We start from the raw sequence: 23,789 nt of genomic DNA on the forward strand, positions 1-23,789 counted from the left end.
CTGCTCCTCTCTCTTATTGCGCTCATTGTAAATACTAGTACAGCGCTCTACTCTTTCCACGATCGTTGTGAAACGGAGACGGCGCCTCTCTCTTATTGCGCTCATTGTTAACACTAGTACAGCGTTCTACTATTTCCACGATCATTGCGAAACGAAGACTGCTCCTCTCTCTTATTGCGCTCATTGTAAATACTAGTACAGCGCTCTACTCTTTCCACGATCATTGCGAAACGAAGACTGCTCCTCTCTCGTATTGCGCTCATTGTAAATACTAGTACAGCGCTCTACTCTTTCCACGATCATTGCGGAACGAAGACTGCTCCTCTCTCTTATTGCGCTCATTGTAAATACTAGTACAGCGCTCTACTCTTTCCACGATCATTGCGGAAAGAAGACTGCTCCTCTCTCTTATTGCGCTCATTCGAAATACTAGTACAGCGCTCTACTCTTTCCACGATCATTGCGGAACGAAGACTGCTCCTCTCTCTTATCGCGCGCATTGTAAATACTAGTACAGCGCTCTACTCTTTCCACGATCATTGCGGAAAGAAGACTGCTCCTCTCTCTTATTGCGCTCTTTGAAAGCTCATGTACAGCGCTCTACTCTTTCCACGATCATTGCGGAACGAAGACTGCTCCTCTCTCTTATTGCGCTCATTGTAAATACTAGTACAGCGCTCTACTCTTTCCACGATCATTGCGGAAAGAAGACTGCTCCTCTCTCTTATTGCGCTCATTCGAAATACTAGTACAGCGCTCTACTCTTTCCACGATCATTGCGGAACGAAGACTGCTCCTCTCTCTTATTGCGCTCATTGTAAATACTAGTACAGCGCTCTACTCTTTCCACGATCATTGCGGAAAGAAGACTGCTCCTCTCTCTTATTGCGCTCATTCGAAATACTAGTACAGCGCTCTACTCTTTCCACGATCATTGCGGAACGAAGACTGCTCCTCTCTCTTATTGCGCTCATTGTAAATACTAGTACAGCGCTCTACTCTTTCCACGATCATTGCGGAACGAAGACTGCTCCTCTCTCTTATTGCGCTCATTGTAAATACTAGTACAGCGCTCTACTCTTTCCACGATCATTGCGGAACGAAGACTGCTCCTCTCTCTTATTGCGCTCATTGTAAATACTAGTACAGCGCTCTACTCTTTCCACGATCATTGCGGAACGAAGACTGCTCCTCTCTCTTATCGCGCGCATTGTAAATACTAGTACAGCGCTCTACTCTTTCCACGATCATTGCGGAAAGAAGACTGCTCCTCTCTCTTATTGCGCTCTTTGAAAGCTCATGTACAGCGCTCTACTCTTTCCACGATCATTGCGGAACGAAGACTGCTCCTCTCTCTTATTGCGCTCATTGTAAATACTAGTACAGCGCTCTACTCTTTCCACGATCATTGCGGAAAGAAGACTGCTCCTCTCTCTTATTGCGCTCATTCGAAATACTAGTACAGCGCTCTACTCTTTCCACGATCATTGCGGAACGAAGACTGCTCCTCTCTCTTATCGCGCGCATTGTAAATACTAGTACAGCGCTCTACTCTTTCCACGATCATTGCGGAAAGAAGACTGCTCCTCTCTCTTATTGCGCTCTTTGAAAGCTCATGTACAGCGCTCTACTCTTTCCACGATCATTGCGGAACGAAGACTGCTCCTCTCTCTTATTGCGCTCATTGTAAATACTAGTACAGCGCTCTACTCTTTCCACGATCATTGCGGAAAGAAGACTGCTCCTCTCTCTTATTGCGCTCATTCGAAATACTAGTACAGCGCTCTACTCTTTCCACGATCATTGCGGAACGAAGACTGCTCCTCTCTCTTATCGCGCGCATTGTAAATACTAGTACAGCGCTCTACTCTTTCCACGATCATTGCGGAAAGAAGACTGCTCCTCTCTCTTATTGCGCTCTTTGAAAGCTCATGTACAGCGCTCTACTCTTTCCACGATCATTGCGGAACGAAGACTGCTCCTCTCTCTTATTGCGCTCATTGTAAATACTAGTACAGCGCTCTACTCTTTCCACGATCATTGCGGAAAGAAGACTGCTCCTCTCTCTTATTGCGCTCATTCGAAATACTAGTACAGCGCTCTACTCTTTCCACGATCATTGCGGAACGAAGACTGCTCCTCTCTCTTATTGCGCTCATTGTAAATACTAGTACAGCGCTCTACTCTTTCCACGATCATTGCGGAACGAAGACTGCTCCTCTCTCTTATTGCGCTCATTGTAAATACTAGTACAGCGCTCTACTCTTTCCACGATCATTGCGGAACGAAGACTGCTCCTCTCTCTTATTGCGCTCATTGTAAATACTAGTACAGCGCTCTACTCTTTCCACGATCATTGCGGAACGAAGACTGCTCCTCTCTCTTATCGCGCGCATTGTAAATACTAGTACAGCGCTCTACTCTTTCCACGATCATTGCGGAAAGAAGACTGCTCCTCTCTCTTATTGCGCTCTTTGAAAGCTCATGTACAGCGCTCTACTCTTTCCACGATCATTGCGGAACGAAGACTGCTCCTCTCTCTTATTGCGCTCATTGTAAATACTAGTACAGCGCTCTACTCTTTCCACGATCATTGCGGAAAGAAGACTGCTCCTCTCTCTTATTGCGCTCATTCGAAATACTAGTACAGCGCTCTACTCTTTCCACGATCATTGCGGAACGAAGACTGCTCCTCTCTCTTATTGCGCTCATTCGAAATACTAGTACAGCGCTCTACTCTTTCCACGATCATTGCGGAACGAAGACTGCTCCTCTCTCTTATTGCGCTCATTGTAAATACTAGTACAGCGCTCTACTCTTTCCACGATCATTGCGGAACGAAGACTGCTCCTCTCTCTTATTGCGCTCATTGTAAATACTAGTACAGCGCTCTACTCTTTCCACGATCATTGCGGAACGAAGACTGCTCCTCTCTCTTATTGCGCTCATTGTAAATACTAGTACAGCGCTCTACTCTTTCCACGATCATTGCGGAACGAAGACTGCTCCTCTCTCTTATCGCGCGCATTGTAAATACTAGTACAGCGCTCTACTCTTTCCACGATCATTGCGGAAAGAAGACTGCTCCTCTCTCTTATTGCGCTCTTTGAAAGCTCATGTACAGCGCTCTACTCTTTCCACGATCATTGCGGAACGAAGACTGCTCCTCTCTCTTATTGCGCTCATTGTAAATACTAGTACAGCGCTCTACTCTTTCCACGATCATTGCGGAAAGAAGACTGCTCCTCTCTCTTATTGCGCTCATTCGAAATACTAGTACAGCGCTCTACTCTTTCCACGATCATTGCGGAACGAAGACTGCTCCTCTCTCTTATCGCGCGCATTGTAAATACTAGTACAGCGCTCTACTCTTTCCACGATCATTGCGGAAAGAAGACTGCTCCTCTCTCTTATTGCGCTCTTTGAAAGCTCATGTACAGCGCTCTACTCTTTCCACGATCATTGCGGAACGAAGACTGCTCCTCTCTCTTATTGCGCTCATTGTAAATACTAGTACAGCGCTCTACTCTTTCCACGATCATTGCGGAAAGAAGACTGCTCCTCTCTCTTATTGCGCTCATTCGAAATACTAGTACAGCGCTCTACTCTTTCCACGATCATTGCGGAACGAAGACTGCTCCTCTCTCTTATCGCGCGCATTGTAAATACTAGTACAGCGCTCTACTCTTTCCACGATCATTGCGGAAAGAAGACTGCTCCTCTCTCTTATTGCGCTCTTTGAAAGCTCATGTACAGCGCTCTACTCTTTCCACGATCATTGCGGAACGAAGACTGCTCCTCTCTCTTATTGCGCTCATTGTAAATACTAGTACAGCGCTCTACTCTTTCCACGATCATTGCGGAAAGAAGACTGCTCCTCTCTCTTATTGCGCTCATTCGAAATACTAGTACAGCGCTCTACTCTTTCCACGATCATTGCGGAACGAAGACTGCTCCTCTCTCTTATTGCGCTCATTGTAAATACTAGTACAGCGCTCTACTCTTTCCACGATCATTGCGGAACGAAGACTGCTCCTCTCTCTTATTGCGCTCATTGTAAATACTAGTACAGCGCTCTACTCTTTCCACGATCATTGCGGAACGAAGACTGCTCCTCTCTCTTATTGCGCTCATTGTAAATACTAGTACAGCGCTCTACTCTTTCCACGATCATTGCGGAACGAAGACTGCTCCTCTCTCTTATCGCGCGCATTGTAAATACTAGTACAGCGCTCTACTCTTTCCACGATCATTGCGGAAAGAAGACTGCTCCTCTCTCTTATTGCGCTCTTTGAAAGCTCATGTACAGCGCTCTACTCTTTCCACGATCATTGCGGAACGAAGACTGCTCCTCTCTCTTATTGCGCTCATTGTAAATACTAGTACAGCGCTCTACTCTTTCCACGATCATTGCGGAAAGAAGACTGCTCCTCTCTCTTATTGCGCTCATTCGAAATACTAGTACAGCGCTCTACTCTTTCCACGATCATTGCGGAACGAAGACTGCTCCTCTCTCTTATCGCGCGCATTGTAAATACTAGTACAGCGCTCTACTCTTTCCACGATCATTGCGGAAAGAAGACTGCTCCTCTCTCTTATTGCGCTCTTTGAAAGCTCATGTACAGCGCTCTACTCTTTCCACGATCATTGCGGAACGAAGACTGCTCCTCTCTCTTATTGCGCTCATTGTAAATACTAGTACAGCGCTCTACTCTTTCCACGATCATTGCGGAAAGAAGACTGCTCCTCTCTCTTATTGCGCTCATTCGAAATACTAGTACAGCGCTCTACTCTTTCCACGATCATTGCGGAACGAAGACTGCTCCTCTCTCTTATCGCGCGCATTGTAAATACTAGTACAGCGCTCTACTCTTTCCACGATCATTGCGGAAAGAAGACTGCTCCTCTCTCTTATTGCGCTCTTTGAAAGCTCATGTACAGCGCTCTACTCTTTCCACGATCATTGCGGAACGAAGACTGCTCCTCTCTCTTATTGCGCTCATTGTAAATACTAGTACAGCGCTCTACTCTTTCCACGATCATTGCGGAAAGAAGACTGCTCCTCTCTCTTATTGCGCTCATTCGAAATACTAGTACAGCGCTCTACTCTTTCCACGATCATTGCGGAACGAAGACTGCTCCTCTCTCTTATTGCGCTCATTGTAAATACTAGTACAGCGCTCTACTCTTTCCACGATCATTGCGGAACGAAGACTGCTCCTCTCTCTTATTGCGCTCATTGTAAATACTAGTACAGCGCTCTACTCTTTCCACGATCATTGCGGAACGAAGACTGCTCCTCTCTCTTATTGCGCTCATTGTAAATACTAGTACAGCGCTCTACTCTTTCCACGATCATTGCGGAACGAAGACTGCTCCTCTCTCTTATCGCGCGCATTGTAAATACTAGTACAGCGCTCTACTCTTTCCACGATCATTGCGGAAAGAAGACTGCTCCTCTCTCTTATTGCGCTCTTTGAAAGCTCATGTACAGCGCTCTACTCTTTCCACGATCATTGCGGAACGAAGACTGCTCCTCTCTCTTATTGCGCTCATTGTAAATACTAGTACAGCGCTCTACTCTTTCCACGATCATTGCGGAAAGAAGACTGCTCCTCTCTCTTATTGCGCTCATTCGAAATACTAGTACAGCGCTCTACTCTTTCCACGATCATTGCGGAACGAAGACTGCTCCTCTCTCTTATTGCGCTCATTGTAAATACTAGTACAGCGCTCTACTCTTTCCACGATCATTGCGGAACGAAGACTGCTCCTCTCTCTTATCGCGCGCATTGTAAATACTAGTACAGCGTTCTACTCTTTCCGCGATCATTGCGGAAAGAAGACTGCTCCTCTCTCTTATTGCGCTCATTCGAAATACTAGTACAGCGCTCTACTCTTTCCACGATCATTGCGGAACGAAGACTGCTCCTCTCTCTTATCGCGCGCATTGTAAATACTAGTACAGCGCTCTACTCTTTCCACGATCATTGCGGAAAGAAGACTGCTCCTCTCTCTTATTGCGCTCATTCGAAATACTAGTACAGCGCTCTACTCTTTCCACGATCATTGCGAAACGAAGACTGCTCCTCTCTCGTATTGCGCTCATTGTAAATACTAGTACAGCGTTCTACTCTTTCCGCGATCATTACGAAGTGAAACGGTGTCCCTCAATTTTAGCGCTCATTGAAAATTTCATACAGCGCTATTCGGTTTTCGCTTTCATTAAAGAAGCAAAAGTGGTGTTTCTATCTTTTAGCTTATTTATCTCATTATTTGCACAAAGGCATATCTAACCTGGGTGTTATGGTTCAAACCCCCCCCCCCCCCCGAAACCTAACATTAGTTTTTGATTCTAAAGGGGGACGCAAAACCCTTAACATGCTCAGTGTATAGTGTGTGCTCAGGGCACACGATCTTCACAGTGGTGACCACGACGCGAAATGAAATAGGGGCACAAAAAAATTTTGCCTGGCGAAAGGTGTAGAGCATGCTGATAGAACGTAAGGTGGATTTTGGCACCATCTTAGACCCAATTAATCTAGCGACTTTTAATACCTTTACATTTATATTACCTTTAGAATATTATTATTAACGGTAACGCTAAACAATTTAAATTTACTGATACATTACGTTTGGCGTATAAATTTAATCCAAGGTCGGTTACACGGTATTACAGTACGTAATTTTAAACCATTATAACGATATTCTTAAAATAAACGAGTCTTTTTTGAAATAAAACCAAAAGCAATAGCCGCTGCGTGATTAACGAAACGCTCGACTTGTCCCGAATAAAAAGGGTGAAAATTTAATTTAATACTTTAATGAGTTTTATTACACCCCCTTTATTCGAAACAAACGTTACCCGCGCTCGCGCCTTTAAGATAACTGAAATTCAACCCCGGTTGCGAGAAAGTTTGAGAAAGCGAAATTGTAATCTGGATTGATGCTTGATTGCCCGTAATTTAAATGGCCGAAAACGGAAAGTCAACGAAGCAAATCCTCTTCACTTCCGCTTCATTTCGAGCAGATATTTCACTTTCCAGATTTCTTTTTTTGGGACTAAATTGCTCCTATATAAGAAGTTTAAGAAATCCTTCTTCAAATTTATACCAGACTTCATATATTTTTTCCCTGTCCATTTCGAGTCTGCAATTCATCAGGCGTCTCTTTCAGAAACGTTCATCCCAGTCCCTTCTCGAGCCGCTCCTGGATGCCAGAAAATATCAATGAAAAACTCATTTTTAACAAAACTCGAGAATATGTAGAGCTTTCTTTTCTTGTTTTTTTTTAAGGAATTAGAAAAATGAATTCCTCTTTTTTATATTTTCTAAAGACCTGGGAATTTGTAAATTCCCGTTGCTAGTTTTTCTGTTCGCCTTTTTCTACAGTTTTTTAATATTTTTATATAATTTGACTTATCAAAGGTAGTTATTAGCTGAATGCCAAGTTAGTTTTCTTCTACACAAATATCGGGAAATATAAAAAGCAAAATCGAGGTAGGCCCTTGTAATAACATTGTTATTTTCAGATTTTAGATTTTGTCGATTTTTTTTTGTATGACGTTAGAAAGTATCGTTTTTTTTTTCTCTTACATGAATATTGGTTTCTATTTAAGGATGAGGATGCGGGACCAGTCTGAGACCAATTCCTGGAAGGATGCTGAAACTTGCGGGGCAGTCTGGGACCAATCCTGAGTGGTTACGGATATTCGTGGGACCAGTCTGGGATCACATCCTGGGAGGATGCTGAAACTTGTGGGGAAGTCTGGGACCAATCCTGAGTGGTTACGGATATTCGTGGGACCAGTCTGGGATCACATCCTGGGAGGATGCTGAAACTTGTGGGGCAGTCTGGGATCAACCCTGAGTGGTTACGGATATTCGTGGGACCAGTCTGGGATCACATCCTGGGAGGATGCTGAAACTTGTGGGGCAGTCTGGGATCAACCCTGAGTGGTTACGGATATTCGTGGGACCAGTCTGGGATCAAATCCTGGAAGGATGCTGAAACTTGTGGGGCAGTCTGGGACCAATCCTGAGTGGTTATGGATATTCGTGGGACCAGTCTGGGATCAAATCCTGGGAGGATGCTGAAAATCGTGGGACCGATCCCGGTTGATTACGAAATCTCGTGGGACCTGTCTGGTACTAAATCGTGAAAGGGTGCTGAACATCATGGGACCAGTCTGGGACCAAATCCTGAAACTAAACCGTGGAAGGGTGCTGAACATCGTGGGACCAGTCCGTTACCGAATCCTGAAACTAAACCGTGGAAGGAAGCTGAACCTTGTGGGTCTAGTCTGGGACTAAATCCTGGAACTAAATCGTGGAAGGATGCTGAAACTCGTGGGACCAGTCTGGGACCAAATCCTGGAACTAAACCGTGGAAGGATGCTGAAACTCGTGGGTCCAGTCTGGGACCGAATCCTGGAACGTCGAGGAAACAAGTGGGACCAGTAGCGAGCCGTGGGTGTGTAGCGCCGGGGTCAAAAGTCTAGAATGGCGCCTTTTTTTGGGTAAAACTAACTTTTAAGACAAAAGACAAAAAGACGCGCGACATAACCTCAGTATTATAGTAACCTAATTTAACCTAACCAAAACACTGCGGAAACTGGGATTATCAAACGTAGCAATCATTTCGCAAATTTCAGAGACCAGTGACCACGGTACCGCTGTGACCACGTTTAATCTGTAAACATCCTCCGAGTAACAAATTGAATTTAACCTACTTATGAAAAGAGGTGAACCTGAAGCGTAATATGCGATACGAAACCTTGACGCCATTGGCCTAGATTTCCCTTAATGATTGTGTTAAGTGCGCAGTAAGGTCAGCCCTGTCACGACTGGCTTGTCTTTTGAAAGGCCAAATAATGGACGGTGACATTTCCTGTAGCCCGCAGTGAACGGGGAACTTCAGTTTTGATGTACTTAATACTCGAAAGAAAAAATAAAGTTAATCCTCGCTGACAGCTTCTCAAGTTCTTATTTTCCCCAATCTCTCAGGCTCTCGTCATTTCAATTTTAACCCAACAAACTGTCTTCATCGTACTGGGGTTTTTCGCCAGCTTAAATTGCGAGAATTAAACTTCTTGATGCTGAGCCTCTTTTTCGATTTAAGGACAAATGAAAACTCCTTCCAACCAATTGATTGTTTTGACAGGCTGATTTTTCCAATTTGCCAACCGAAAATCGCCATTCAAGGATTCGTTTAAATACCTGTTGAACTTCCTATTTTTGGGATTTATTAAAAGCCGGAGTTCAGATTACTAAACTACGGGACTGAGATCGTAAGCAAAGAGACCCAGTTTTCTAATTGCCAGCGCTCCTACCGAGAGAATCGCGAAACGTTTCCACCCAAATAAAAAGCGAGTGCGTGACGAGGAAAGATATTAGGACTAACGTCATCTTTTTAATATTTGGGTGAAAATATTTACAATTTCTAACACCGTGGCGCTAAAAGCGGCGCTGCTACGAAACAAAAAGCAATTAGGTTTATTGAGCTTGGGGCTTAAGGAGGGGAATTTTATGCTGATTTGTTAAATTTAAGAAAATAAATATTTTTAGTAAATATTTCTATAAGATTTTGTTGATCTTTACCAAAGATAATAAATAGGTTACCTAGATGGCGCTTCTTCCCAATAACGATAAAATAGGATTCATTTTTGGGAAAGCAAGTTTGACTTACGAGCACCATCTTAAAACTGCCGTAACCTAACCTCCTAAGGTCGAGTAACCCTGGCACGATATAGATTCGTTAATTACCTATCTCGAGTATGAATATCTTCAACTAGTATAGTCGCTCGTGAGATATTTGGCTAAATTATTATTCAAATCGTGAACTCGTGGAATTCCGTATCTTTCCATTAACTAGTAGTAGCTTTTCTACCAACCGAATGGTATTATTCTACCAGTTATATAGCGTCTAATATAAGGCGACGAAATTCCGAAATATAATGGTCCAGCTCTATATCGTGGCCTATAGCGTGAAAGGGTTAAAATTGGATAGTTGAGGAGTTTCCATTTGCACGCTTATAGTTAAACCTATTAAATAGCCCAAAATAGAGACCTACTTAGACATTTCGTTAATGGATTCCCTTTATAATACCGCTTCCATTCTGAGAGACACGTATAAATATTCCAACGACCAAACTATGACCCGAATAACGTATTACGAGACAAACTATGCCGAATTTTAAGGCAAGCCCAAATAAGAAATTTATAGCGTCTAGAATAAACGGAAATAAATAGAAAAATAACGTAGCAAAATATACGCGTTTTAACGAAATTCTTGGCGTTTGTTTAGTGGAAAAAGCTGGCTCTTTGTCGTGTACGCGCCTGGGGTCAAATAATTCCCCAGACTTCGTTGCCAAAATTAGATTGCGTTCCGCGTAGAGACCATTTCTATAAAATTTAAGAATTGATGGAGGTCAAAAAAAACAAGATCTTAACTTCTTCGAGTGCCTTGTTCTTTGAAAAGTTGAAATTAAATAAGAAAGTGCGTGAAACAGGCAAACTCGCCTCTACTAGACTTTTAATTGTTTTAACGCCGCCAACGGCTAAGATGAAAGACGTAACAAAGTCGAGAAATGAGTTAATTATGTCATTCAAAAGTTGCCAGTCAGTAATTTCTGTGGCTAAGATCGAATGAAATTTCGTACCTTTTCTTAAATTTATCTTTTATAATAAAAATATTTTTACAAGGTTATTTCCTTGTACGTCTCGCGTGAAATTTGATTTCTTAAGTGTTCTATATAATTATAAGTATTTAAAGTGGGTGGAATATTCCAAAAATATTAAATAACTATTTCTTAAAATTGTAAAGTTATCCTTTGATATTGATGATACGCGTAAAACCTTTGGTACCAAAGAAAACTGAATAATTACACTTTTCCACGAAAACCGCTGACTAATTTAAACTTTAATTCTATTACTTTGTTCGGCTCTAGTTCTATTTATTTTTATTTAGTTTTAATGAAGGCTTTTAAGATTAAAATGGAAAAGTTTTTTATTTCTTTCAGTAGAAATGCGTATTAAGGCAAGTTGGAATCGAGCCGACACCATCGCGTCGAATTTTATAATTCTCTCAGGATCAGAAAGCACTTAAAACTTTTATTTATTCTTCCGTATTCTTCTCGCTTGGAAATCGAACGGGGTATAACGTAGTTGATTGGAACTTTAACGATACTGATAGGGTTAATTTGATGATAAGGGGCTAAAAAATGGTACAGACTAAGGGATGGGACGGGTAAAGACGGTTTTGGAATGAAACCACGGGCTAGAATCCCTGGATTTCCACTATAAGTTGTCAACAAGTGTAGGGTCGTAATGTCACGAGCCAATTAGCTTTGACCGGCGCTTTGGGATGTAAAAATCAAATTATAAAACTGGGTTTTTTTTCTATCGTACGGGTTAAATTTTTATGACATAAGTGCCCGTTTCGTAAGAGCTCGTTAACGGCAACACTATTAAAACTCTCCGTAAGAGGGTTTCACCAAAATGGCAGCGTTACCAGACGACCAAATTTGTTATCTCTAGACCCATCTAGCCGTTGGAGTTTTGCTGTACTTCTTAACTCTATAAAAGTTCGAGTTTGAACAATAAACCTAAGGGTAAGTGAATCGCCAAACGGTAGGCGGACCTCTAGAGAATGGTCAGGGTTAGGGCTAATAAAGGTCGTGCCTATAAGGGAGGACCCGGCTTAGTAGTTAATCCGCCACTGCACGGTTTGGATAATAGCGTTATAAATTCAGTCTTTCAGAAATAACGCCACTATTCGTGGATTTTACTGTTAGTTGTGGGAATTGAATTTAAAATTTATCCTCGTTGTTAACTAAAATTAAAAGCAGGGTATTTCTTTTCCTTTGTCAAACCAAGAATGTATTTATTTATACTCAGGGTGAATGAATATGTCGAGACTATCGACGGACACGTTGAGGCCCTAACCCCGTCACGCTAAGGGGGGGGGGGTGGGGGGAAAGGAGGCGGTCTTAGTTTTTGCGGCCTCGCAGCAGCGTTAATGGAGTCGAAAAACGTAATTTTTAAGAACCAATGAGATTGCAGTATTATTTGAATTTTTTAAAGCGGAGGAGCATCCCGGGGGCCCCAACGGGTGGAATTGGAGAAACGCTAAAAATAATCTCGACATATTCATTCTCCCTGAGTATAAATAAATGCATTCTTGGTCAAACCTTCTCTTCAAAGTCGGGAGTCGAAACGGAAAGTATGAAGGATATTTTTAGCGTAGCTTACAAATATTTCCCGATACTGTGAAAAATATCTCATTATTGTGGCTTAATCATCCAAATTAACTGAGGAAGGACCCTTTCTAGGGCGCAAAGACCCTAACTATCAAGGGAGAGCCCAGCTTTCTTTCGTAGTGTTGTGGTGATTTTGTTGGCAGTATCAGATATCTTATTAAAAGAATTCCTCGGATCCGATGGCGAGCAATCCCTTTAATGAAAAGCGTAGCCCCTTTTGGTATTAAGATAGTCGGGGAGAGAAAATTTTATTTAAAAGAAAACGTCTTTGTTGGTTTAAAGTCTTTAGGCAGAGAGAGTGTTTTCAACCCACGCGATTCCTTCTAGCGTAGATGCTGTTGTGTCGAAATGGAAAGTTCTTTCTTCTTTTGATGTTTTAACGCGATTGAAAAGTTTTCCCTTCTACGCTCTTATTCCTTGGTCAATTAAGTTGACTTTCGAGGCTGTGTTCACCCTATTTTTGGACTTAAATAATTGTTTACAAAATAAACCTCTATCGACCTGCACGAAACCGTTCTCTTAACCTCATTTTTATGAAATTGTAACGAAGTGAAAGCCTAAACGTCACGTACCCTTTTTGCCCCTCACCGTCAACAAAGATCGTCTTTAAAATGAACTATAAGGGATGAAAGTCAACAGTGGCGGGCGCCATATCGGAAACGACCACCGTCTTCTCGCCATTCGCTCTCGATATTTGGTACGTGTCTTTCCCTCAAAAACCCCTATATAGATAAAAGAATCACTTTTTAAAACCTTCAACGTAGATTTTACGAGGACAACGGAAGGCGACGGGAAAAAAAGCTAGCTTCTATTTTTTTCGATTACGATTGGAGGAAAGAGATTGAGGGGGGAACCGGGGAGGGGAAGCAGGGGGGGGGACGAAGCCGGATGTCCATCATTCTCTTCCGTTTACACAAAAAGGGGCAAAGTCGATGGCTGGCCAACTCGGATCCCGCCGGAGCGAACTCTAAATGATGTCGAAGGAAAAATATCTGTTCCGCATCGTCCGCGGCCTCTTCAACCTCTCGCCGTCATCTCCGTCCACATCATCTCCTTCCTCCCGTTAAGTCCACTAATTAATCACCGCTTCCCTCCGTCGCTTTTCAAAAAGAATCATTTACGGAGGACCCGAAGCGCGAATACGCAAACCGGCCGAGACGATAAACCCTCGAAACACCTTGAGCTAATTTGTTAGGTTTTTACAGTTTTTCTTTAGACATATATCATCTACAACTTTTTCGCGTCTACTGGTACATGGCACCCTCGATTGTGCTTTACTGATTTTAGCCGCGAGAGCTTTAGCGAAGGATCAAAAGATTCATATCCCGGGCCAAAGATAAGTAACTCAAGTTTTAGTGAAGTACAGAATACGTGTTGATTTATGACGGAATATCGTTAAATTAATTTGAATTTCGGGTCGTACTAACTCTCGTTTACGAGCCTAACTCCGGCTTTTCTACCCGCTCTGCTTAATTATTTATCGCGTTTTTTCACCAGAGAGACTTGGCTTTTAAGCGCAACACAATTGTTCTAGGGTTCCAAAAAACTTAGAGCCAGACCATTTTCTCCCGTCTTAACAAAGCAGCGGTTATTGAAGTACAATTATGTTGACTTATCTTTGTTTTGGATCAGTCTTGGGTAAAATTACTCGTGGCCACCACTTTCTACCAACTTTGCTTTTTGGGTTTAATTAACTTTAGCGCCAGACACTCGGTAATTGTTGTAAAAGTTAATCTAATGGGCTTTCGTGTCCGCTTAGACTGTTTTCTCGTAACTCAAAAGAACACGCGGATCGATCGAACCATCATGCTCGAGTTCGTGTGAAACAAAGACATGGACTACTTCCATTTTGTTCTTCTTCGTTTTGTACAAAATTTCAATGTAGTTCTCCAGGCAAAATGCATACACGACGGAAAAGAAGCATTACAATTTGGAGGTAGTTTCATATCTTAGTGTGACGTGGTAGAATATAAAAATACATGGATGTTTCAGTATTTGTCTGGTTTATGTTTGCTTTTTCTCAGGGTATACATTTTGTCATGACAACTACCGATGCATTTTGCCATGACAACTACCGATGCATTTTGTCATGATAACTACCGATGCATTTTGTCATGATAACTACCGATACATTTTGCCATGACAACTACCGATGCATTTTGTCATGATAACTACCGATGCATTTTGTCATGATAACTACCGATACATTTTGCCATGACAACTACCGATACATTTTGCCATGACAACTACCGATACATTTTTCCATGACAACTATCGATACATTTTTCCATGACAACTACCGAAATTCCGATGTTGTTTTATATCCTAGTGACACAGTAGAAGATAAAACTACATCGACCTTTCCGTATTTATCTTGTATTCTTATGTGCTTTTTCTTCTTCTCAGAGTTGCCATGACAACTACGGATATTTCGATATATATATATATATATATATATATATATATATATATATATATATCCTATTCGCCGGTGATTTGTAAGAGAGCGCGAACACGGAACAAGCTATAACTAATTAAGAACCTTCAAGACCTCAAAATACGATTAAGCCTAATGACTTTGGGTAATTTGAAGTACTAGTTTTTATAGCGGTGCGACTATAACGTTGGCCAGTTGTAGGATAAGGAGCTTACGTGTCCTACCAATTAATAATGAGGATTTGCAACTTGGTCGCTGCCCGACATTTGAATCGAAGTTTCGCCCTTTCGGGTCTCCGTGTGTGAATGAACAAATGAACAAATAGCGCTACTTAGGGTATCAGTGTTTAATACGCTTAGATGTAGAGGCTTGCGCCGCCGCTAAACGCCGCCGCCGCCGTTAATTTTTGAACGCGCCGGTCGCGCCGCCGCCGATTGTTCGAAAATCGGCGCACGCCGCCGCCGCCGCCGATACAAAGAACGGCGCGCCGCCGTTTCTTTTTTTTCTTTATACATTTTTTTTTGGTATATTAAGCTTGGTTTTCATTTACGCGAGAATAACGACATTTGAATATGACGTCGAACGTCAAATTTTGGTTTTCGGATTTCGGTCGACGCAGAGTAATATCATTTTCACTTTGCGTCAATAGATTCCAGAATTGCTATCTTGGCTATAGAGAGAGTCACTAATATAACCAAGGCTTATCCACATTTAAATTCCCTTTCAATTTAAATATTGCTTGGTTTATCGATATGTCCCCCCCCCCCTTTTTTTCCTTCTTCCCCGGTTGACCCTAGTTTTCCGTTAGTTCCTAACTCCGCCGCCAGAGCGCACATTTAACAATCGCAAGGACTAGTACGAGTCGGTATTTGCCCTTGCCCTTCTGAGCGCGTGTTTTTTAAACTGTAGCTACAAAAAATAGCTCTAAAATTTATACAAACGCCAGCGTACGCCGCCGCCGTTGGCCTAAACGCCGGCGTAAGCCGCCGCCGCCGGTATATTTTTGGTCAAACGCCGCCGCGACCCATATCAGATCGGCGCAGGCCTCTACTTGTTAGATGCTTCGTAGAGATCAACATACCTCCAACCAAAAGCGAAACACCTTTGGACCGTATACTCTCATCCCATAAGTCCGAATGGTCATACCATATGTCTAATGAATCTAAAAACGATATTTTCAGGGCATGTTAACCAGGATTAGAAACTTGGTAGTTGATATTTTAAGTCAGTATATGTTTAGTTTCGGCAATAGAGGAAATAGGTTGTACCTTGCTTTTACACTTTTTAAATTTGTACCATTTGATAAAAAATTAAGTAAATGTTTAAAATTCTATATAAAAATCAAGGTTCTTATTGAACTTTATGTAAATGAATCTTCTAAATTCAAATTTAATTGAAATATCTATTGTACATATATTTTAAGCAAAAATGTATTTAATTTTCTGAATGATATTAAAGCTAATAAATATTTTTACCTAAAATGTCACCAACCACCGCTTCGAAAGCGTGTTAACACGCCTTGCATATTTCATCAAAATCGGTATGTACTGTTGTATCAAGAGATGCTTAAATTAACATTGTAGGATATCGTTTAAGGAAGCCTTACTTTTCGAACCATCTTGAAAAACCTCTTTTTTTCCGGCCATTGAAACGAGAGTTGTTAATTTTCGGGAAAATTTAAATACGGTAAAATTTCCGGAAAAATAAAAATGTTAAACACATATTACTTTTTAAACTTTTTAAGGATTTTTATTCTAGACTAGTCTAGAGGTTTAGTTTTACTTCTGGATTCGAATTATTCGACAAAATGGGGCGAATATGCCACGAAATTTCAATTTGCGAACAATATTAATTAGCTAATCTTTTTTTTTCGGAAAAATACGCAAAATTTTCCGGGAAAAGGCCTCGGTAACTTTCCGGAAAATTACAACTCTAGTTGAAACGATCTACCTGTTTACGAGTTTACTTTACCTGTTTTCCTATTTGAGTAACCGAGTTCTAAATTATACTATTGATGACGTCATTTAACCGTTTCTCACTGTTTAGGATCGTGTTTTTACGATAATCCTCATTGTGTGGTATTTTTAACTCCCGCGTATTTATGACGGAAGTGCAGACATTTCGTCATAAAATTTATAACAGAGCGTAGGCGGTCTGTTGAGAAATATTCGAGGCTACCTTTCCCAACAACAAGGCGCTAAATAAAGGAACAGGAGCGAGCTTTGTAAATCACGATCGAATCAGGTAGACTTAGTCTGTTCTCCACCTCTGTATTTGCTCCAGGTATAAAAATATAATTATCAGAGAAGAAATTTCCGGCCCGACGCGCTGCTGGCCGGAGAGGCGAAACCGATTTGGACGCTATAAATAACCCAATCTTTGGAGACCCGTCGGCTCTGGTCATTTTCTCGTCTGACCTATAACTAGTAAAACGACAACGATTGTTTTATTATAGAGATTTTAAGCTAACCTACTTTGGTGGTCTATTCATTGATTGTTATAATTTGGTTTTTTGTTTTATAATTACGACTTTTCTAGGGCTCGGCGTTCGGATAAGAAATTTTCCGTTCATTTCTTCTACGTGTATATCCACATCCAAAAATTATGCGAATAAAAAGTTATTTGTTGCATATAAAATCGTATAATAGTCGCGAATAATATCCATAAATAAACAGTTAATCGAATTTTTTATGATTAATTGAAATTTTGGCGGTTAATTTATACGCTTCCCCGAGCCCTAGAATTTTCGTAAAACCCCATTACATTACGTCACAAATACTCACTATCCCCTCCGGAAATAGATAGGTTAAACCAGTGCTATAGAAAACATGAACGAGTAAACTCTGTACAATCTATTCTCTTATAAGTTTTCCTTTGCACGTTCTAGATGGTCGATTTTTACCTAACTGAGTACAATAGCACCATAAACCCTAAAATTATAAAATTTCAATCCAAATTAACAATATTTATTCAATTGCGTTAGAAGACGTAACGTTTAGGGCAGCGGTTACAAAAAGGGTCACAGGGTTCCAAGAATTCGCAGCGCGGCCATCTTTGTTTGTGTCAAGAGTCTTTTAAGGGGAAGACTACAGTGGCCATTGTCTACTTTCGCGCTATTTCAAGCTGAACTCTTTTAATTTTGTATTTTAACTTATAAAATTATTATTTAAGTGTAAATTTAAAAGTAATTAAGTTATTACGTTTTAATTCGGACCCCCGGAGCTAAACAAGTTGGGCAAGCACCCAAACTACCCTTTAGTTAGAACCTTATATCTCGTTAACTATTAATATTAGAATTATCAAAAATATTTTAAGCACTAGAGGAAGGTTCAGCCTAATAAGATAAATATAATTCAATTATGTAATTGTTAAAACAAAACCTTCAGCTTGAACGAGAAAGAGGATTTTACTGTATTCTTCCACCTTAAGATAAGTAAAAAAAAATAGTTAGGGTTAGAGCCGAGTTCTTCGGTTTCCCCTTTTCATAAAAACTTTGTTGAGATTAACGGTAATGGTGAGTGTATGGAGCTTTTGGCATGAAGGGCTTGCCACGACCCTCCGGCACATTGTAACCCGGTTATTAAAGGCATAAATGTCACTAGTTGACTTGAGCCTAAGGTGGCCCCTTCGAAGCCACGCTAAAAATTGGCTTATCATAGTCATTCTTACTTACTTTTACCATAAGTAACATAATAAACATAAGTATGGCACAAAACGAATTCGGTTAACGACAGTCTGTCGTGGAATGATAACGAAATAGAAAGTTTCCGAACAGGAAACTCGTCTCTTCCTACTCTTTCCGTTGGCAAAATAGTTGGTTAGTTTGATGGCGATAAATACGAGCGTACACGCGTTTAGGTTTTACATTCGAAAATAACTAACTTATGTTTATAATAGTTATTTTTATCTTCCAATTCAATAATTGATCATTATTTTCCAAAAGTAAGCGTTATTTACACTTTTGAAAGCATTTCAATTTTCAATAGGCCTTGACTGGTCCGTCGAAAATGCTGCCGGCGGACCGTCGCCGATTTTCCGGGCTTCCTCCTCGCTCCAAATACTAGTTCACGGAGAGTTTTCAGTCCGTCGGTATGTAATGGTTTACGTTGTTATTGGCGAAACAGACTATCATTAAAAAATTTGCATTGGGTGAATAGGAAGTGTCATAATTATGTTTATTATGTTACTTATGCTCATACTAAAAAAATCAAACCTAGGGACGCACGAAGATGGAGGGACCAGGCAACTCAAACCCTGCCAAGAATTCTGTCAGAAACGCCACGGATTATAATTTTTCATTTTTGAAAAATTTCAGACACATTGTACGGTGATAATTTAACTTAAATACGGTATCAGTTTCTAAATTTTAAGTATAATTTTATACAAAAGCAATGTTTATACAAATTTTAAATTTCCCTGAAGTACAAAAGGCTTAATGATATTTTACATCTTTAACTGTTTTGAACGAACCAAAACGTTGTAAGGGGTATAATTTTTGGACTTTAATCACAACGGTTTACTACCTAGGCCTGACTAAAAAAAGGAAATAAAAATTTTGTTTTCTTGACTGGGAAACTTAGAATCCACCAATCATTTAGTTATTTATGACGAATTAAGTAAATTAAATTGGCACGATCTAAATTAAAATTGAAGCTAACTTTACTGTAACTTATTAGTTCACTTGTTTTCGAAAGACACAAGGAATTTTTTTTACCACAGATATTAGATGGCGCTACGGAAGGTTGATTAATAAGTTCTCCGTTACATAAATACCTTATTGGTATTAGTTGTACCTCCAATTGACGGATTTTGAAATGACGTTTTAGCGCGCGACACTACAGGTACCAAATTTATATTGTATTTACCGAATTTCGTTTCAATTAGCCCAATTTTTTAAATACACCAAAATTTCCAAATATTTTTCTTTGGCATATTTAACTTAGATTACATGTCTTGGGCACACAGCCTTCTTTGCGTGCTTTTTTGACCATAACATGCAGAGGTATGAATTTTATTATGTACAAGTAAAATAACGTTTGGGCAAACGTGTAGAGAGGTTTAATATCGATATTGTAGGCTAGACCTTTCGGTTTTTTTGACAGCCTGATTTCGTTATAGCAAGAATTTAATCAGGTGAGCAGAGAATATGTATGTCCATCTCGTGATTGCCGGCATAAAAACCACGCCTCTAAGCCTGTCCTCTTTAAATATTTCCCCCTTTTTTCCTGGCAAGGGGGGGGGGGAATACAATCTGGTACAAATGTGGGTTTTGTTTCTTCCGGAATTAATAAAAACAGAGACTATAGTTTCCGCAACATATTCTTTGTTAACCCGTAGACATTCTTGTTTATAGCCAATAGCAAATAAAAACATCCCTATGCATATAATACCGAATATAAGAATTGAAAATGACGACCCTGATTTTTTCCCAATATCTGTGTATAGGCAACTCTATACTTCGTAAGTGAAGACCAAGGTTTAATTTCTACTTCTATCTCCGAACGATTGCCTTGAAATACTTATTTGATTCGAACTCTCCTTACTTCTACGAGAATAACAGACTACTGCTGAATTTGTCTGGAAGGCTTTGTCAACTTGGAGGATAATGGTTACTAAACTTGGACTTGATATCGTTCTCATTACATTTAGAAAAAATATATATTTTAATATAATTCCCACTCGTATATAGATTTGTTTACTTTTACTATATCAAAAGAAATATTTTCTTTATTTGTTATATCGAATTTTGATAAATTGTAAAGATTTAAAGATTAAATATTTTCTTTATGACCTTTCTCCAAATTCGATAAACAAATTGAAAACGCAATCATTTCTTAATTTCGTCCCTGGTCGCTTCCTTCTCCCTGAACACCTGTAGCAATACACCTCCGGACGCAGTGGTGGCTTAAAAAAAGTCATATTTATATTTGTGTATAGTTTTCCATTTCTTCTTCCTTTGGTTTTTATAATTGGAATATATATCAAAATATATATATTATATAATATTTCGTAATCTTACATAACGAGTATTTTTGTTCGTTTAAATATTATATTATTTTATTAATAAATACTAATTTTATATTAGTAAAGGGAGAAGTATATTATACATTTTTGCATTGAAACATGAAGAAAAATATATATTTTAATATAATTCCCACTAGTATATAGTTTTGTTTACTTAACATATTTAATATTTGCAGCCGAGATGAAAAATATTACGTACGTGGTTATTTTATAATAAATTTTGAAACGTTCTAATCCAAGCTTCATTTATAAATAGATTCGAACAAAAGCAATAGATTTCATACAGGATTGAATTCCTATACCTTTGAAGCCTTTTGAGCCAGAATTCTTGCCGTTCTAACAAAGTTTCTGAAGATTCTCAAATCACGTAGAATAAAGACAATGTCTCAATATTTAATTTTGGTTAAACAGTTTTTAAGTTACAGCCTTTAACAAAATTTATAAATACACTACCGTTTTGTGTATAACGTTTAGCTCGCCAGCATGCAGCGAACATCTCGCCTGTTCAATAATTTATTTCGGTGGTCTTTAGAATTCTGCAAATACTCGGCGTAAGACTTAAATCTTTTCCTTTTAGGCTTCAAACATAAACAAACAATAGATTTCATACAAGATTGATATCCTATACCTTTAAAGCCCTTTAAACCAGAATTCTGGCCGCTCTAGGTTTCTGAATATTCTCAAATTACGTTCAATAAAGACCAAGAATCCATTTTTCATTTTGGTTAAGCAGTTTTAAAGTTACAGCCTTTAACAAAATGCTGTGGAAATTGGGTTATGTTAATAGGTTTTTGTTATTGTTACTAGCTACAGTTGCGTGTTAATCGAGTTTTATTTAAATGCTACACATATACTTTACTTAAGCTATAACCTAAAGTTATCAGGCGTCTTTTGAACTATAGTTTGGAAATGTTCATGAGAGTTCATGACCTGGTACCGTTTTCAATATGATTTTCGGTAGATTAGATATAGGACCAGTTGGATGGTTAATTAATTATTAGATTAGAGTAGGCCAAGCTTTCTTGATGACGAGTTGAGAAGCTGATTAAAGGCTTGAAGATTTTTCTAACGATTTTTGAAACCAAAAACTATATGGCAAAGATAAATCAGCTTTACCAATAACCAAGGCGCCACCCTAGGCCCAAGTCATCTAGCGATTTATTTTGCCTTTAACTCAGGTGGCCGGGTTACAATGCGTAGGAGGGTGGTGGAAAGCCCTTCATGCCACACGAGCCCACAGCTCTCTACACTTACTATTACCGTTAACAAACTCAACAGGTTTTTACAACGGGACACCTTATATTAATTGTTAGACGTTCTCCAACGGATTTAGCGATAGTTATTACTTTAGACACACACCGAAGGGGATCGAAATAGGTATGGAAAAAACTTGTTTTGCGCAAACCCAATGCTAATTTTTCCAAGTCACTTGGCGAAATAATTCATAGAAACTTTCTTGTAAAAAATGTAACCTAAAACTTAATTATACCGACTAGACGTCATTTTGTCAGCTGACCAAAATTATAGGGGTGGGGGGTTTCAGCCTATGCCCCCAAAAATTACGTCCCTAAAAATAATAAAAACATTCAATGCATTTCTTGGTTTCTCGTCCCTGAAATATATATATTTTTTTTTTTGGATTTTCTGATATTATAAAAAATCTAGGTTCAATTTCACGAAGTTAAAAAAATTTCTTTTGCTGGATTCTGATTTTTTTTAAGGTTTTGTTTCGAATTTGAAATAAGAAGCTTTTCATCAAATGCAAATGTTTCATATTCCGCGAATCAATATAGAGGTATTATTATTTATATATAAAGATAAAATATAAATTTCAAGGTTATGCCTTATACAAGTACCTATGAAGTCATTTTCAACCGGTTTGAAAATACCAAGAGACGTTCAAAGATATTGAGAAATTGTATTACTGGGGTTCAACAACATCAAACACAATGGTTGGTTGATTTTTAGAAATGCGATGACACTCTTTTTCGTGAACCTAATTTAACCTCAAATTTTTCTTAACTCAAAAATTATTTTAATGGTAATATCCGATCATTTCTAAGTACGTAAGCCTTAAATATAGAAAATTCTATATAAATTATAATAATTTTTTAAAACCTTGCCAATATGTCAAACTTATAATACGTAATAATTTTAATTTGAACTTAATTTGATATGACCAGTGTTTTAAATTTAATAATTTTAATATTAAAATTTAATATATTTCTTCCTACATAAAACATATACGCTACAACATTCTAGATAATATTCCAGTTATCAATAAAACTATTTTAATTTCAAACACTTATAATTATCATTTAAATAATAAACTCAAATAATAATTGTAAATCACTTACCGGTATATTAAACTTGATACGATAATAGTCAGGTATACCAAAATGTCAAATGTCCTTTTTGGGTAGAAATGCTTTTCAAGTTTCTGTACGCTCTAATAGAAAACGTGCCTTACACGTACTTTTTTCTGAAATCGAAATTTCGTCGGAGCGGTTAAAGTTCCGGTATACTGGAAACGTCGGTTTTGCGCGCTTGATTCCAAAAAGGAGAAATACTCCGCAACATTTCCCCGCGCGAAGCGAAATCGGCGTGTGCAACTTTCTTCCCGTTTCGCTGCCGTTATATTCCGGCGATTTGCAACGGGAGGGGGGCGGGAAGGGGGTGGGGAAAATGACTCCAGCGCCCTCTATTCCGCGATTCTGCTCTAACTCGAGGCTTCTACGAATCGACCACTCTATCTGACGTTTCGGGTGTCGTTTTGAGCAGCGAAACTGTACCCGTTCCGCTAGTACTAACGGCGGTAGCGTATAACTTGGCGTTAGATATTCTATCGTCTGTTGTAGGGTCTGCCACCGTCGGGTTTCTCTCCATTTTGGTTTGGCTAATGTATTTCGCCGCGTCGTCCTAGAAACACGGAAGGAATTATGTGGTATATGAGGTGGTACGAGGAAAGGAAGGAGGGACTAAAGGGGTTAAAAAGCCATGTCCGAAACTCGATCATCCAGCCACGGACTTTAACGTCTTTCTTACTTTATCTTTTCTTCTTGTTGTTCT

The 23,789-nt window shown here is 39.6% G+C and overlaps 1 protein-coding gene across 1 annotated transcript in view; it reads right to left on the reverse strand.

Moving 5' to 3' along the window:
* Positions 1-23,309, reverse strand: part of LOC149923630 (adenylate cyclase type 5-like) — a 55,976-nt gene extending 32,667 nt beyond the window's left edge. Inside the window, exon 1 of the mRNA XM_090160393.1 lies at positions 23,078-23,309. The gene's annotated coding sequence lies outside the window, so the exon portion shown is untranslated. The remainder of the gene's footprint in view (positions 1-23,077) is intronic.
* Positions 23,310-23,789: the final 480 nt, after the last annotated feature.

This window comes from Leiobunum rupestre, chromosome 10 (assembly GCF_980474605.1).
Source record: "Leiobunum rupestre chromosome 10, qqLeiRupe1.1.hap1, whole genome shotgun sequence".
Lineage (NCBI taxonomy): Eukaryota > Metazoa > Arthropoda > Arachnida > Opiliones > Sclerosomatidae > Leiobunum > Leiobunum rupestre.